Source organism: Vespa velutina, chromosome 20, assembly GCF_912470025.1.
Source record: "Vespa velutina chromosome 20, iVesVel2.1, whole genome shotgun sequence".
In the NCBI taxonomy this organism is placed as follows: Eukaryota; Metazoa; Arthropoda; class Insecta; order Hymenoptera; family Vespidae; genus Vespa; species Vespa velutina.
This window is the reverse complement of record NC_062207.1, coordinates 3,432,428-3,434,927: the sequence shown is the minus strand read 5'-3', so window position 1 is coordinate 3,434,927 and position 2,500 is coordinate 3,432,428. Positions and strand designations below refer to the sequence as shown.

At 36.3% G+C, this 2,500-nt stretch overlaps 1 protein-coding gene across 18 annotated transcripts in view; it reads left to right on the top strand.

Annotated features, from left to right (window-relative positions):
* The window catches only part of LOC124955945 (histone acetyltransferase KAT7), a 27,786-nt gene that overhangs the window by 13,436 nt on the left and 11,850 nt on the right, over positions 1-2,500 (top strand). The window lies entirely within an intron of this gene.

Here is a 2,500-nt window from a genome sequence, read left to right as displayed (position 1 = left end):
TTCTAAACATATTTTTTTTCTTATATTTTTAGTCTTTCTAATATCATTCAATAGTCTTTCCAATAAATTTCTTTTTATAAATTTCTTTTTCTTCTATTAAAATGATCAATATTTGATTTTAAAAATATCGTGATTATGTATCCGTAATTCGTCAGATTAATTTAAAACAACGTAGATATATGAAGTGTTAAAATACTATGAAAGCTACACGATCGTTACTCTATGCGCCAGCTTGCTGCGTTTCGGAGATGAAAGGAGCGAAGAAGGGCTCGTATCGATTCCACGGAACTATATCTATGAAATAAGCTTTGACCTCCGCCTCGATGTCTTCGTGAGACTTTCCTACGAGACTCTCTATTCATTCTTTCTTATTCCTTTTTTACTTCTTCTCCAATATCTTAGAAACAATCGTACAAACAATATTTTACTAACCGCCTCTCAACACTTGTTAGTTTTAATGACGGCCATGTTTAATATCGTTAAGGGGTGACTTTTTATATTCACGTTTCTTCGCCGATAAAACAGATTTTTATTTTATATTATATATACCCTGTGGGAACAATCGTAAAAAAGAAAATGTGTTACATTTATACTTCTCATGTCTATCTTATTAAATTCCAATTTTACATAATATCAAAATAAAGAAAAGACTGAATAAATTTTTACTATAAATTAGTTTATAGTAAAAATATAGCGTGTATAGTGTGTATATATATTTACATATACACCCACACACACACACACACACACACACATATATATATATATATATTCGATCAACTTGCAAGGATAACAATTTCGGCACATCGTGCCGATTGTTTCGTATTAAATGAACACAGCAAAAGAGATGCATCAGGGAATGCAGAGGTGGGGATAAAACGGGTGATGCCTCCTTTCGCGAGAAACGTTTGCCGCAAGTGTTAGTGGTAGGGATGGCGAGACGGCCCTGAGTCTCTGAAGACTACCGGTCCAAGGCCGTCGCGGGCCCCAGATTTTCTCTCTCTCTCTCTCTCTCTCTCTCTCTCTCTCTCTCTTCTGTTCACCTCTTACCCTCTTCGTGTCTCTTTGTTTGCCACTCTCCTCCACGGAACTCTAAGAAAGTTGCTGCCCCTCCTAAAACTTCACTCTGACGTGGTTCCCCTTATTTAGCCTTCATACGGTTCCACTTGAAATCCTACGAAAGCCAATGAAAATTTAGATCTTTTCCTTTTCTTCCTTTTTCATCATCAATATTTGTCGTCATCTTCTTTCCCTTCCCTCCCCCCCCCCCCTCTTTACATAGACCTCTCAATTTATTTATTCATTTTATCAAGCACGTAAGATAATATGAAGTATAAAATTTATGATCTGTACTTCATGAATATAGTTGATAGAAATCTTGATGATTATGAATAGTAAAATGACTATGATGAATAGTAACGAATGTGATCGAAATCAAAGAAACTTTGGTACAGTCATTTAATAAGGAATAGTGCTGTTAGGCTTTCAGTAGTTTGCGGAGTGCTAACCGATCCTTTGGTCCCGGTCAAAACGGCTCTTCGAATGACCAACCGAGAGGGGCCTTATGCTGCACTCTCTCTCTCTCTCCTCCCTCCCTGCCTCCCCCCCTCTCTCCCACTCCCCCTCTCTCTCTGACCTCTTCGCATCGTTTCTTCCTTCTTCCTCTTCGTCTCCTTTTAGCAACTCGCTCGCTTACTCGCACGCACGCGCGGTCTCTTCAGGTTGTGTCCTTCGGATCGTTGTTGCCTCACTCGGCGGTTAGCAACAGCTTGGCTGCTATGCCCGGTAATACCGGGTGTCTTAAATAAAACACTACTTACTATTGCACATTGTACAGCATTTTCTCTCCTCAAGGATTAATCAGCAGGACATTTAATCAACGATTTTAGATTATTTCGATAGGTTCAAATACAATTTCAGTCATCTGATCAATTAATTAATTTCTTTCTAATATTCTTTTTTCTTTCTAGATTTATTTCTCATGTCAACGCTACAGAAAAAATTTTTTTGAATTTAAGATACATTATGAATCTTTCTTAATAAATTGATTTAAGATTTTTAATAGGTTTTAGGTTATCTCGTTATCGTTGGTAAAGGTGAAATCTGTCTTTTCGACATAAAATATAAAAAGAATATGGAAGAGTATTGCAACGATTTTATTTATTTTCTTTTTTATCTTTTAACGATCATTTGTCTTTGAAATTGAAATCTACTCCTTTACGTTTTCCATAATATTTTTCTTTTTTTTTTTTTTCTGTTTCTTTATCTTCGATAGTTAGCCCGTATAAATGATCTAATGTAATAATTGACAAAAAAAGAGGGGTGTTGCTAGCTCTAGGGCATTGCTCGTAATGCAGGATAAAAGATTAAGCTTCTTCTCTCTTTTCGAGCGAAAATGAACGTTCGTCAGAGATTTTCCTTTGTGTTGAAGTGGACAAAGATACACAATGCCGATTGCAGTATTGCATTTTACTGCAATTGTACGATCATGTCACAGGGA